The sequence below is a fragment of the Macrobrachium rosenbergii genome, chromosome 29 (genome assembly GCF_040412425.1).
Source record: "Macrobrachium rosenbergii isolate ZJJX-2024 chromosome 29, ASM4041242v1, whole genome shotgun sequence".
In the NCBI taxonomy this organism is placed as follows: domain Eukaryota; kingdom Metazoa; phylum Arthropoda; class Malacostraca; order Decapoda; family Palaemonidae; genus Macrobrachium; species Macrobrachium rosenbergii.
In genome coordinates, this window is record NC_089769.1 from 17,104,372 (window position 1) to 17,119,702 (window position 15,331).

The 15,331-nt window shown below is 36.6% G+C and overlaps 1 protein-coding gene across 2 annotated transcripts in view; it reads left to right on the forward strand.

Moving 5' to 3' along the window:
- The window catches only part of NKAIN (Sodium/potassium-transporting ATPase subunit beta-1-interacting protein), a 67,360-nt gene that overhangs the window by 49,078 nt on the left and 2,951 nt on the right, over positions 1-15,331 (forward strand). The gene's annotated exons all lie outside the window — the stretch shown is intronic.

The window sequence follows — 15,331 nt, forward strand, 5'->3', positions numbered from 1 at the left end:
TAGTCGAATTTGTTGGAGCACATGGCATTAATTTAACGGATGACAACCCTAAACATTCAGAGACTTCTTCGAAAGAGACATTTCTGAAGAAGGCCAACGACGTACTTACTTTCCTAATATCATGTGCCCAAGGAAAGGAGTGTGGATTTGCCTTTTTAATGAGAAACACTACAATCATTCTCAGCCCTTGTAGGGAGAGTGGTTAGTTTGTGCTAGGGCGTAGGAAAATAGAACCCTCTGGGATGTCTGCTGTGACTTCTAGGAAACCTTAAATGCATGAACCAGGCATAATGTCTTGTCTGCTAAATTGAGTTTCTTATAAGAATAGATTTCCTTTTTAAAGGATCCTCATTCTTGGCCAGGAATGATGGGCCAGAGGGCAATAATAATTGATGGTCACCTGTTTGCATGATGCATCGTCCCCGTGTAAGAGAGCCCAGTTCACAGCTTCTGATGCTGATGCAATCGAGAAGATCGCCTTTTGTAGCATGTGCGTTGTGGCTGTATTTGGTCCGCTGAATTGAGGGGTTGATAGAAGTCTAAGCACCTTGTTCAGGGACCAAGTAATTGGAAGCCTTTCAGGACCGGGCCTTTGTAGAGCAAAAGACTGCAAAAGGGAGGTGACAACTTCTATACTGGAGTCAATCCTGAATCCATAAAGCAAGGGTTCCATTAATGCAGCATCATTTGCCATGACTGTTGTAACCACAAGGCATTTGTCTTCAAAAGGGTACAGTAGAAAAATAAAAAGTGTTTCGTATAGAAATCTCAGCTGGGCTCTCATTATCGATATAATCTAACCATATCTTCCATATGGACTGGTATTGTCGGAAAGATGATGTCCGTAATTTTTGCACTTGGTGCCTAGCAATGTTGGGTGAGTAATTTTCACGATAGATATTTTTTAAAAATCCATACGTGAAGGTCTCAGCTTAGAAAGGAGGATGCATAAACGACACTCCCTCCTATTGTCTGGGATTGGCCAATTTGAAATTGCTTTTGTCCGTTGATGAATAGGAACCCATGCCTGTTTGAAATTTGGTTATTAAGTTTGCTCAAAACCTTTGAAATCTGGGACAATGGAGGAAAAAGAAATTGTCCTCCCCTTGTTCCAGTCTTTAGGAAGGAATCTCTTGTAATTACTTGACTATCCAGGTTTGGAGACACATATATCAGGAGTTTGTGATTCTTGCACGTGGTGAACAGGTCCACTTATGGTTGTGGAAGCATGATGGCTGTTGTTTAAAAAGAGTGGTTGTCCAACATCCACTCTGTTGAGGCTGTCGTTTTCCTTGATAGAGAGTCTGCTACTACAGTGAGACCCCCTGTAAGGTGAATTGCCAACATGTGCCACTTCCTAGCTTGCTCCATCTGAAGGGTGGCTAGCATTATCATACTGAGAGGAGGTGACCGTGATCGCAACCTCTTGATGTAGGATATTGTAGTTATGTTGTCTCTCTCTTCTGAAGGTGTGAGTTTTTTGAGACAAAAAGACAGCCATCAGCTCCAGGAAATTGATATCAGAATTCCTCAGAGTAGCTCTGACGATCCTCCCAATAACCTCCCAACCTGTCAACGAGGCATCTGTGTGTATTGTCCACTCGTACAGACAGAGGAGTCAGGGTGACCTGTTTCGCCAGAGATTCCTTCCGGATCCAAGGCCAAAGTAACTCCCCAACTTTTTTAATCTTTTGATGAGGTCAGTCTTGCATCTTTTTTCTTGCATGCGATAGCCAGAATTTGTTCACATTTTTAGTTGCAATCTTAGCATTGGATCTATTACTGATGCAAACTGCAGCAGCCCATCATACGTTCTAATTGCCATCTGGAAACTCTGGGCTATGCAAGAAACTTTTTGAGGACTTGCCTTATTCTGTTTTGAGTTGGTGAGGAGAGACAACAGGCCAAAGAGTCCCAGCCCAGCCACTGAAAGTGTCTGCTGGGTGTGAGATGGGATTTTTTCAAATTTATTATAAAACCTTTTGACTTAGTCTGTTGACCATTGCTCTTAGGTTTTTCAAGCACTCTTTTCTTGTGGGCCCCCAGATCAACCAGTTGTCTAGGTAGGCTATTAGTTGTATTCCTTTTTGTGTGAGTTCTCAAAAGAATACTGTCGCTAATTTTGTAAAATATTCTTTAGGCAATGTTTAGCCCAAAGGGCATGACTTTGAATCAGTACATATCTTTCCCTATCCTGAACCTTAGGAAGGGACAGAAGGGAAAGGCTATAGAGACATGCCAGTATGCATCTTTCAGATCTATATAAACTGTCCAAGTCCCCTTTTGGAATGATTCAACATACTTAGGCAATGGTAATTATCTGAAACTTTTAGCAAACAATGTGCTTGTTCAATGTTGATTGGTTGAGGATCTCTTTCTTTGGAGGAATCCTTTTTGAAGATGCTGAGGAGATGTACTTGGCGGTGAATATACACGTTTTTTTCTATGGGCCCCATTAACAGGGCCTTCTGGGCACATAAATAATGCTGTCCTCCCACACGGAAAGCTTCCATTGTCTGTGATAGTGTCAAAGCCAACCCCCACCATACAATTCCTCTTGGTATCTGCCTTTGCCTTTGGTAGACATTCCAGGTGTTGCTTTTCCTTTTTTCCCCCTATAAGATGGTTTTTGGACCTTGTGAAAAAGGATGTCCTTGTTGTTGTTGTCCCTTTGTAGGGAATTGTCCCCTCTGACCACTTGCCTGTTTTCTGAGGAAAATTTTTGGGATGACTGAAGGCTTATATGATTTTTGATCAAAGGAAGCCTTTTTTGGGGTTGGGTAAAGGGAAATTTTGGGTTCTTTGTTTCATGAATTCCCTTTTCCCCAGAAGAGCTTACACTGTACAGTTCTGTTGGCGGACATGCTCGTTGAGTTGAGCCACAACAGACTCCTCAAACAAGTCCTTACAGAAGGGGTTAGACTGAAATAATGCATTGACATTGGAGAGTGATTTAATGGAGCCCGTCAGTGCTTCCATTCACACTTTTATGTGCCATTCTAGGAAGTCACAGAGTGCTTCCCATCAGGTTCTCTTAAGACTTTTGTCCTCAACAGCAAAAATTATCCTGGGGTCTTGTGGAAGCCTTTAGGTGGCAACTTTCCAGCAAGGTGGTAGAGGTTATAATACTAAGGAGTCTGAGCCTAGCATAAAATTCTGACGAGGCTGTCCCTTCTGAGAGTCTTCTCATAGGGGTCCCAAACTTCTGCCTAGCTATATCTAAAGGGAGCTTTTTCCTTTTAAAAGGGAATTGCAGCATTGCCCATTCCTCGGTGGAATTTCTTGAAACTGGGATGACTGTGGCAGATGGTTTTAATTTTGCCATAGTCTCTTGTTTTTAGTCACTACAAATTCTGAAAATCTGTCTTCACATGATTAATAATTTTGAAAGTGAAGGGACAGAAGGCTGGGGGTACTTGCTGAGCAACTTGGGTCTTATTCAAAATGGAAGTAGAGATCCATTTTTCATTGACCTGGTAAAGGGTGACTTCTATAGCTTTTAATGCTATAGGCATAGGTAAGAAAACTGTTAATGTTAGTGGTTTCTCCTTGTCTGGTGAAGATGGTACCGGGTGCCATTCTGTGTTTGGAAATGCTGCCGTTTTTAAATTCTACATGTACAACTTCGATTATAGTTTCTCTCTCATTAATTACGTACTTGCCATCAGGAGAGAAAATGCACATTGAGGGTCTTGCCAAGGATTATCAGCATCATCAGGGGTGAGTATGGGAGTGCCTATTATGTTTTGATATGAAGTTCTGTATTCCAAACTGACCCTTTTGTTGTTTCCAGTCGGAATTCTAACATTAGACCTTGTTTGGGCAGCATTTGTATCCACACTCACTTTTCAGTTACAGGATGTAGTACTTTTACACTTTGGGGTGTACATGACTGACTTACTTTCCTTTTTGGAATCATGCTTCATGTCCCTTATATATTGCCGTTCTGTGGCAAGGCATCTTTGATGGTACTCAATTTCCATACGGAATTGATCAAATGCCAATAAACTGTATCCCTTTTTGGGGAGCTTGCACAGTCTAACTGAGCATCAGCAGCTGAACTGTAACTGTGTGTTAATCAAGGGGCAGAAGTCCTGGGTAAGTTACTATACCTCTCTGGAAATGTAGTCATTTCAGTCAGAGTTAGGTGGATCCTGGTATCCCTTTTGGGGGAAAGATCCTATTCAGCAACGAAAGCTGCATGGGGAACAGAATTCCTTCTGGAAGGTTCCTCCCATGGCTAGCTAAAATTTGTGTCCCTGAGCCTTCTGGGTTCAGCATGTCCATTTCAATGGCAATGTCCTCTTCATATTCTTTAGTAAGAATGTCAACCCCATGTAAAGATTCCTCTACTTCCTCCATGGGGTTAACCTGGGAGGTATTGGGGTGTGATGTTACTGGGTTTTGGACCAAACATTGATGTTGTTCTGAGAAAGAGTTAAATATCTGCTGCCAGAGTTCTGCCAGAAAGATATAATCTCACCCTTCCTCATCCCTACTGAACCCTAGGACCCATTGAGACAGCCTAAAGGGAGCTACAGGCAGTCCCTGGTTTATGATGGGGGTTCCGTTTTTATGCTGCGTTGTAAACCGAAAATCGTCTTGAAACCGAAAAATCGTCAAAAATCCTAAGAAAACCTTACTTTTAATGCTTTGGGTGTATTGGAAATTATGTAAACTGCATTTTTATAGAGTTTTTCATAAAAAAAACTCCAAATTTTTATTATTCTGCTGTTTTGGAGCCATATTTCTTCCGTCAGATCGGCATACAATGCGTCGTAACCCCAAAACATGCGTTGTAAACCGGGAAATAATTTCTGATGAATATATTTGAAAAGCGTTGTAACCTCAGAACATCATAAGCCCGACCCATTGTAAACCGGGGACTATCTGTATTTCATCCTTAAAACTTGCTGCCAGGAGCATACTACAAATCTCGCCCATATCTGGCGACTAAGCAAATTTTCCTTGTTGTTTACAAGGACTATGCTCATGGCAGGTGGTATGGGCTGTATCCACTGGCAAAAAGTGAACCGAGCAATTTGGTATGGAACACTTGAACTGAGGATCCTGCCTAATGGCAGCAATGTAGTGATATAAAGCAAGTTGTTATTAGAAGCTAGTTAGTATTACTGTAATTGCTTTTAAGTGAGGGACACTTCTGTAGTGCCTCATATAGTTTCCATATTAAAGGTTAACTTGATTAGAAGTGTGCAGTTGTAAATTAAATATCAATGTTAATTAAATATTATAGTTAGTTTTCATACCTGTATATGGCTGTATTACTTATACACTGTTAATCCTTTTGCAATGGCTAAGTGAAATTTTTAACTCCAATTGTCATGCCATTCAGACTAACTGCTGTGAACTAAGCTACTGTTTTATATAGCTTGGGTTAATGCTTCTGGTATTTTCTACGTTAAGCTAAGAATAGAGAATTTCTTGGAAGGTTCTTTCATAACCTATTCTAGGCTTATTTAAAACTTAAGGATATAAATTATACAGAAAATAATCATCTTATAATCTGGTTTTCTGTTTTGTGTGGCCAAGACTACCCTTTTATCTGATATTTGGCCATCGCTGTTTTAGGCTAATAGTAGGATATTCCTTAAAAAGGGATTCCTACTTAATCTGGTAAGGCTACTGCCTGTTCTAGGTTTTTATCACCTTTAAGGATATAGGCTACATAAAACCCCCCCTAGTATGTAGCCTTACAGATATGCTACTGAGTTGTAAAAAAAAATAGGCTATTTTGAGCTTAGGATACTGATTATATATAATCCTAGGCTTATTTGTTCTTTCTTAACCTAGTATAGGCTATTGCCTAATCCAGATTATTATAGATCACTCTTAAATGTACAGGCTGAGCTATATAAAAACAGAAAACTTACTAATACTGCATGTAACCTTATAGTTAGTCTACTATTTTTTTTGTCTAACCCAGGTTGTTGTTTATATCCAATCCTAGGCTATTTGGTCTACTATATAAAACAGTAACTCTCTAATGTGTAACCTTATAGCCAGGCTATAATTTACTCTGATCTAGGCTACTGCCTAATCTGGATTGTTTAATTCACACTTAGGGGTATGGGTTACATAAAACACAATTAGCCTACTTTAGTATGTAGCCTTAAGGCTACATTATCTTCTCATCCAGCACAGATTACTATTTCATCTAGTCCTGGGTTACACGGTCTAAGCTAACAATTTAGTCCAAATATGAGATGTTTTAGTCCAAATATGCTTAATTTAGCTATGCACAGGCTTATATAAAAGGAAAAAATTTCACTAATATGTGGCCTTATTCTTATATCGATTTATTTTGCCCAGATATTGTTATCTGATCCTAGGGTCCTCGGTCTAAGTTAGGCCACTTAAGGATAGTTAATCCTAGGACTTAGGCTACAGACAACATCCACTATTAATTTAGTCTAAATTATTCTCATTTACTGCCTAGATTATTGTAGACTGTATAATCTGGAAAGGATTTTCTATATTAATAATATAGAAAATCCTTTCAGATTATACAATGTCTACAGTAATCTACGCAGTAAGTGAGAATAATTTAGACTAAATTAATAAGTTGTGGAACATTTCTTTTAGCTAAAACATTTAGTTAGAATTTAAAACAATTTTCACTTTATGAAACTAGTTAGCAATTAACGAACTGGGTTCCTGCTTTTACAAAGAAATTATCAATTCCAAAAGTTTAAAACTAAAGCTTTTAACTGGAACTTAATACTGTATTAAGCACTTATCTTGCTACTTTTGATGTTTCCAAGTTCCTCGATAATGAAAACGGTCAAAAAAGTCTAATTTTTTTGGAGTGCTGGTAACGACATGAACCATTCGCCATAGACCAAAGAGAGTTAATGGTTCCTGGGTCTTTAATGGTCCAGTTGAAAACAAGAGGGCAGATGCGCATGCACAATAGTCACTTCTCTTTCTTGCAGGTTCTTGTGATGCTGGAAAAACTGGGTTCAGCTTTGCTGAAGATAAGGGAAAGTGCCCTCTTATCTTTGAGTCCATTATATACTCCATCACGTGTTATAATGTTAATCATTACAACACAATACCTGGCCAAAAAGACCAACTAGAAGAGAATTCTTTGATATTAGTTTGGTCACCATGGAGTTCTGGTAGACCATGGAAAGTAACTACTTGAGGACGAAGCAAGCAACTTACGCTATCAAAAAAGATAAAATTGAGTAGGCATACTGTTCCAAGCTGAAATGGAGAATATTTGATGGAAATTATTTTAGAAAAATGGTAGTTCATGTGTACTAAGTACATATTGGGTGGAATGACGAGAACTGCAGTTGAAGGGCGTACTGGTAGCGTAAGACCAAAGTACTTGTTTAAGGAATGGACTTCATTAGGTTTTAAGGATTGTTAAAGAGAAAATCCAGGCAGGACAAGGAGCATTGGTATTCCACTGAATAGTTAAGCTTTTGAGGAGCATTGGTATTCAACCTGACAGATTATGTTTTGATAAAAGGAGAACAAGTAGTTAAAAATCCATGAAAGAGAAACAAGTCATGGTGTACAGTATACTAGAGCTGAGAATTAAGTAGGCAAGGAAGAAGATAAGGTATAGACAGAATTCAGGAATAAGTAAAAGGCAGGTTGAATAAGAACAAAGAAGAAATTCCAGTGGTAGTGGAATCAGAATATCAACAGCAGAGAGAACAATTTTGAACGGAGGAGCAATGAAGTGGTGGATGCAGTACTGTATTTTGAAAATCTACTGATGGAAGGGAATGAATATGAACTTGAGTATGTTCATATGGCAGAGAAATCTGTGGCAAGTGTGACATTGAAAGTGGTTAGGATAGCCCTGGAGAAAATGGAAAGCTCCAGGACCATAAGAAGCAACAAGCACTTTGCCAAAATCAGCTGGAGAACCAGTCATTGATGAATTCATTGTAAAAATTTTATTCAGAGGAAAAGTTGATGCACCACAGCATGGAGGAATAAGAGTGCCTTAGCAAGCTATGAATTTATTGTAGAAAGTGCCAGATTAAAGTCCAGAAAATTTGTCAAGATCAGCAGTTACCAGTTTGGTCATGTGCTGGAGAAATTGAAAATGGAAGTAACCTTCAGAATGAGCCAATTACAGAAATACTATGTATAAAGGAATAGGTTATTTCATATATTTTATGGATCTTGAGGCATTTGACAGAGTACTGAGATGAGTACTTGATTTTTACTACAAAACCAGAGGGTACTGAATATGACAATACTGTATCGTATAACACTAGATCTAAATTGAAAATAGGGGCAGATACATTGGAAGAATACGAGATCAGTTATTTATGGTTCAACTTTGTAATAAAGGAGCTATAAGGGGATGTGAGCCCTGGAAACTGCTATATTCTAATGACATAATGTTACTTGCAGAATCAGAGCAAGATGGTATAGAAATGGTTTTGAGATGGGTGAGTTGTAAAGGAAAAGTGGCTGTGTGAATGCTACAGGAGAGGGGTAGGGGGTAAACTCATTACTATGATGTTCCTAAGTTCTCCAATTGGAAAGTACTACACATGCATACAGAGCTCCATCAGCTTGGCTATCAATAGAATTCATGCATTGTTTTTGTATGTTAAATGTAACATATTGTTCCCAAGACTGTTTTGGCAGTAGCACTAGCAACTTTCTTGGGTGATAAGTATTATATCTAAAAGTATTTAATTCCAACTTCTTGCATTAGTTTTAATACTTGGGGTTCTTTTTCGCTCATAGCTCCCTGACCTTATGGATATGGAGTGGTGAAGCAAGATGCTTGACAACTTGATTCTTCCTCATTTAAATAAAGATTTGGCACTGGAAGTAATGGGATTGGAAATAATTTTTTTTAAAGTAAATGATTTCTTATACAGATTTTCATGTCTCTGTCCCAGGAGAATTAAGACTGCATGAAGAATAAGCTGGATTAACAGTCAGGAGTAGATGGATCTGTGTACTAGTGAGCATTTTCTGCTGTGGCTATTCTTTTCATTTGGAAAACTTATCTTTGGGAACATTTCATGATGACGAGGACTATAAGTAATTGTTTTGACTTTTAAAAAGATTTTTTCCTCTAATATAAATTTTATTTAGCAGTTGTAAAAATGAATTAATACCAATACATGTACTACATATAATTTTGAATAATGTAAGTTGTCATTATGCTAGTGGTTATGTCATTTGTGTTTACTGTTATAATTGGCTTATTAATTAAACTGACACCCTGATCTAGAGGTGCGTTTAATCATGCAGTAGGTCAGTTATCTTATACAGTGAATTATTTTTTTCTTGAACATTGTTTTGTTATATGAACATTTACAAAACAAAGTTCAGTGAACTCAGTACACCAATAGGTAGAATATTGAAGATTTTTTATTGACATAAAAGTGTTGATTATTAAGCATCTGTCTGCAGTGGATGGTGCCTGCCTGGACAGAAAAACCCATTTTCAAAGTGTGCAATTGCTCCAGTATTGTGTGGCATTAAGGGATGAAAAATTGTGCTTTTGCATATAACTATTCAATTCACAAACTGTCTAAAGCATTTATTTTTAGTTAACAGACTTAAGGTTGCATGTACAGATGTATGTTTTGATTATATCTGTGTAGTTTACATATGGTTTAAGTGTTATAATAGCTCGAGTGCCTTAATAGGCAGTCAGGAATTGAAATTATATCTTCTGCATATTTGCAACTAGTGCAAAGTTTTGAGAATTTCAGTAATTTGTAAAATATATCCTGCATGGAATAGAACTTGTTTACTGTTACTTGAGCAAACTAGAAACAAGAGAGAAGAGAACCAATATTTTATGGTGGAAGGACAGGATTAGAGTAGGAAGAACACTTCTCTTGCATTGGGAAAGTACTAGACTGTTAACTAGGTATTTACAGGGCATTAAGAGAAAGAGTAGCAACAACATGAAGTAGGAGATTCCAAGACTAGTGGTGGATAAGGGTATCTTTTAGTAAACAGTGTAAAACTTAATATGTGTATAGGGCCTGACCACTCACAAAGGAAATTGAAAAAAGTTTCAAGAGACATGAACTTCATAATTGCAAGGTTCATGAGAAGGGGTTTTATGGATTGGAACATCATATTACAGATGAGGAAGTCACTCAATGTGGTGCCCAGAAGCTAGGAAATAGACTGCTATCCCAAAAGATTGAGCCAATTTAAAATGCGATGAGAATGGGGAAAAAGGTACTAGAAAATTACTTGACATGAACGTAGGGGCCAAGAAGTGTAGGAACGCTCAAAAAATATGGGAGGAAGGGCATAGATGAAGGCCTAGACAAGAGTAAAATTCAGGTAGAAGTTGTTCTAGACAGAAACATGGAGAAAATTCATACTTCTAACTCAGCAAAGGGAAAATCTGACCTAAAATAGTGTAGGCAGTCCCTGGTTTACAACGGGGGTTCCATTCCTACGCCGCATCGTAAGCTGAAAAATCGTCAAAAATCCTAAGAAAACCTTACTTTTAATGCTTTGGGTGTATTGAAAACAATGTAAACTGCATTTTTTATTGAGTTTTTCATAAAAAAACTCCCAAATTTTTATTATTCTGCCGTTTTGTAGCCATATTTCTTCAGTCGGATCGGATCGTAAGCGCCATAGCCCTGGAACATGCGTCATTAAATCGGGAAAATCAGAAGGAAATAATTTCTGATGAATATATTTGAAAAGTGTCGTCGAAACCGGATCCGTTGTAACTTGGGGACTGCCTGTATTGTATAATTTTCATTAACAGAGAACGGGAATCAAGATATTGTTTATTGTTTGCATTGAAAAAAATTTTAATTGAATATATTTTGCTAATGTTTAGCAAAGCTTATTCCCCCACTGCAATCCCCTCGAGTACAAAATGAGAATAAGTTTCAAGTGCTTTGTTTAACAGTAAATGATCAGATGGCAACACTATTCAGTAGATGATATCTTGGGTTGCTGACATTTGCTAGATTTCGATGAGAGGAACAAAACTTTAAAACAGGAACCTTATAAAATTTGTAGACTTTCTTTGTGAATCACGTCAGCTGGAAAGTTTAACGTTAGAAAGTCATCATGCACAACTTGGAATGCTGACGGGTTGATCTTAATGTTACTGTATTACAGCCAACCTACCATTACTGTAAAATATCTGTGATAGACTTTTCTTTTTTAGATTCACTGCATATTTAAGAACAAACTAAGCACTTGAACTTTTAAATCTTCTCAAAGTAAATTCAAACAAATTGAAAATGGTAATCCACCCTTACCCTTACTTTGTAATCAAATGATTTTTTTTTGGGGGGGGACTGTTTGAAACACTTAAGATGCAAGGAAGTGACTAGACTACTAGGAAATTATTTTATCTTAGGCATGTTTATAAACAATCATTACTACTACAGTATTGCCAGTTAAATTATGTAGGCCATAAATGGAAATGTAACCAGCCCTCCATCAATCATTTGTTAAATGAGATATTTGGAATGCCTTTTATATGGCACTTGTTTACTTTGAAACTGTAATGCATTAAATATTGTATTAGAATAGTTGTAAGAAAGTCCTGAGAAGGATGAAGTGTGAAATGATGGTAGTTGTAAGCAAATAACTGATAAACACAATCAGATGGTTGCAAGAAGTCACAGTTTAAGTGAGCATGAGTTAACAAAAATGATTAAAATCAGAAAATAATTAAGTAAAATGAATATTCCACAATTAAATTTTTACATCTGGAACATTTCAAGAATAATTAGTCATGTATTTAACTGGTATATCTTTCCTATATCTGTAGCTGTGTACTTTGTAATTAACTAATTATTCTCTTTATTTCAGATATTTTCTCGGTGACTTGATTTTAATTATATGGCTTTTGTGCAGGTCAAAACTTTAGTGACTTTTTGTTATATTTTACTTTATAAGTAAGTTTTTTGCAGATTTATCACATTATGGTTTCCATGTACGGTACATTGGCAGAAGATTATTTCTTTTTATCTTAATTTTGTTTTGAAATTAGATACTACATATTGAATTGAAACTTGTGAATGACTTCCTGTCAATGGGCCTCTTCACATCTATCAACTACACCATACGACTTTTTGTATATATTTTGTTACGATTTATAAAATAAAGGGTTAGGGGTTTTAACTATGTTTATAAAACAGCTGTTTTATCCTTGTGATATTGCAGTTGAATTTATAGGTGGCTTTGAACAAGGCGTGACGGGTAATACTGCTGTGCAGCCCACTTACGCCAGGTACTATTGCATATACGGAATACCTGTGTGTCTGGGGTTCCATTTGCCTGATGGCAGTCATGTCTTGCATGGCTGCTACTGCCAAAATAGTCAGCGTTGTTGTCAGCAGCCAGTCACTTGCAGTGCTGACTCCCCTGTTGTAGCCTTACCACCACCCATTCTGAGGACTAACACTTGTGATGATCTTGCAAAGTAATTTTTGTGTGTGGCCTTTAGTCATGTTGTGGTTTGTGGTTATTTATTGTCCCTTTGCTGTAATATGTGGCTTGGTTTTTAGTTTGTGTGCAGTGGATCTGAAAATTGTGTTACTGTCTGACTATCAAGCTTTTTAGAAAATTTAGGCTAGTGTTGCAGCGTGTTTCACTTTGGTTTTTTACACACCTTTAACAAAAACTCACTGTTGACTTTTGTTCTTTGTAATAATTTTTAGGGTGATGGTGAGCTGTGTGTAATTGCTTAGTTTTCAATGAAATACGTGATATTCATTAAGGAATCAAATGTAATTTTTAGTAGTAGGGTGTAGAATATCAGTCATTTACCAGGTCATGTTGTCATTGAGTTTTATTACTTAGGAAAACTGCTGCATAGAGAGAGATCAAAAGCCTAAGTTTCCCCTACTGGGAGACCTGTATTCTGTAAACTTCTTTTCTCTTTTCCTCTGAACAGTCACTAGGATATTTTACTGTTTATAGAAGTTTTTTTTTTTAGTGCACAGCATTATGTACCTAGCTTGTTTTAATCACGTTTTAGCTTGAATAATTGAAACTTTAACTCAAAATACAATACCAAATTTATATTGCCTTGTACAGTACTTAGAAGTTTGGCTTTATAAATTATCTTCACTTCTTTTGTTTGAATTTTCTTTTTTTTAAATCATAAAAATGGAGTCCTCAGGATTTGCACAAAATTGGGATCTTTTGAATTTTTACTGCCCATTACTTATTTCTCTTACTTTACATTTCTCTCCTCCGAACAAAGACCAGTGTTCCCTAATTGCCAGACATGAAGTATTGAATTGTAATCTCTTGGGGTTAAGAGTTTGATAGGCAATAGGCAAGGAAACCAGTACAGATTTAGTGCTCTCTTACTGAACTGGAATTAAATGATGCTAAAGAATATTATATTCAGACTTTGAACAACCCACTTGTAGATATTAGTATGACCAAGAAGCAAATGAAACAACTGAGTGCAAGGTCTTTCACCTTGAAGGCATTCTGAGTTATACTACATACCATTGAAAAAATTACAAAGAAAATTCGGCTTTACAAATAGTCAACTAAGATTAAAAAAGAATATAACCATTTTAATGAATACTGAAGTTCATTTATATGTAAAACTGATCATTAGGTATTGGATTAACCAAGGAGAGGCTAAGGACATTAACAAGCATTACTGAAAATCTTTTACTCAGTTTTAAATCCACCTTCAAGTGAAGGATGCGGTCAAGAGTATACAGTATAGACCTGGAATTAAATTAATTTGATTTTCATCTGTTGGCTGCATTAATGCATCATATTAGTGTAAAAGTCTCTTTTATATCTTCAATGTTCCAGCAAGTAGTACATGGTGTCATTCCTGAACTTCTGGATAATGAAGTACAGAACATTAGAAAAAATAGTAAAGGGCTTGTATAATCCAGCTCACATTTGGACACTGAAACCTGGATAATTTGATAAAAGTTGGACAGAACATTATAAAAAATAGTCCAAAGGGCTTTGTATAATCTTTTCAGCATGCATATAAAAATTATCTGATTTGATAAATTCAGAATAAAACAACATAGAATTCAAGATATGTTCAAAGGGGATTTAAAAGTAACCCCTAGTGTTCTTAGCCAGTGCACCTCATACAGTGTTAATGCAGTATCCCTAAAGATCATTCCTTTTACTATACCTCTGTTCTTTCTTTCAAATTTAATAACCTTTGTATGCTTTGAAATTGCTATATTCTTTTAATTTTATTCATTTTTCCAAGTTTTCTCTGTAATCTTTTTTACACTGTTTGTAGTTTGAGAATTTAATAACCTTTGTACATTGTGGCAGAGAATTTTATTCATTTTTCCAAGTTTTCAATCTTTTTTACACTGTTTATGGTTTGAGAATTACATTACATTCATTTTTCATTTTCCTGAAGGATACATCTCAGGAACCATTGTTATACTATAGTGGGGAAACGATGAGGCAGTATCACTGTAGATGGGGTGTTCATAGGTTCTACATTAATTTCTGCACTTCAAATGTTATAGGCATTTTGGAAAATGAAGGTAGGGTCCTTCTTTTGCAGAAAAGACCATCCCTAGAAAATTTAGTTGTTGTCTTCAGTCATCTGAATATTCATCATTAGTGCTTAATAGGAAACAAAAGATGCCAGATTCAGTAACTCAGTTACTGGAAGCAACATTCCATCTACAATAGCCAGTTTCAGATATGAAAGGCCAAGTGTTCAGTGCTATCATACAGTTCTACATCAGAATTTTTTGTAGTTAAATTTAGTTTTCTATTCAGCCTTGGATGTTATCTGCTATCAAACAGTTTTATTTTGCTATAAACCATTTGCAGTTTTCTCGTGTCATTTACATAGCAGGGTAGGTCTTCTGATGAAGTTTTTAAGTTATGATGTAGATACTGCCTAAGTGGTCTGGTTTAAATATTTTGTCATAGCTATCCTTTCTAATTGAGTTACATATCTTACTTTTATGCCATCAGATTCTTTAAGATTAATAAAGCAGCAACACACTGTGATGTCCTTGGAATTTAGAAAATGTCAAATAACTGGTTGAAGTTAGCCTAAAAATCTTATGTTGATGACATACTTTTATGCCATTAGATTCTTTAAGATTGAGAAAGCAGTAACACACTGTGATGTCCTTGGAATCCAAGAGGGTTAAATATCAAAGGAGGACTCTTTGTTGCAATAACATGAGTAGTATTCTAAGAGTTCTTAATACTGTTGGGCATGGTGATGGGAGTCTACAGTTAACAATTGTAGCAGTTAACTTCAGTCTGGTGAAATTTTATAGACAGATATGCTATGAAATAACATCTCAAAAGGGTTATCTTAACTGGCAACATGACAGTCAACCTTTCATATCCA